This window comes from Verticillium alfalfae, genomic scaffold (genome assembly GCF_000150825.1).
Source record: "Verticillium alfalfae VaMs.102 supercont1.16 genomic scaffold, whole genome shotgun sequence".
Lineage (NCBI taxonomy): Eukaryota > Fungi > Ascomycota > Sordariomycetes > Glomerellales > Plectosphaerellaceae > Verticillium > Verticillium alfalfae.
The window spans coordinates 170,227-170,660 of NW_003315023.1; positions in this window are offsets into that span (position 1 = coordinate 170,227).

The following is a 434-nucleotide window of genomic DNA, read 5'->3' on the forward strand; positions in this document are numbered from 1 at the left end:
GTAGTTGCACGATTCTGTAGTAGCAGCGCATACTCTTAGTGCAACCTTGTCAAACCATCTTGGTCCGAACTTGGTGCAGAGGTGTCAATGAACTCGTCGGAGCAGCCGTTGCCACAGGAAGATGGTGCTCTGCCGACATGTCGCGAATCACACAGCCACTGCTACCATGACTGAAGGAAAAAAAGTTGAACAAGCGGGATCATTACATTCTTCATTCTGGCCAAGCCAGCCCTCTCATGCAAAAGCCGAACCCCCAAATCCATCATAACCTTGACGCCGTCCATCCCTGTCCTTTCAAGGGCTAGTGCACGCATTGTACCCAAACAACGCCAACAGGCGGCATAGCAGATCGTGCCCGCCGTCCCGCCATCCAGACCCTCCTCGCCCAGCGGAATCGTTTCCCGTCCGACGACAACAACATGCCCACGCAGCGC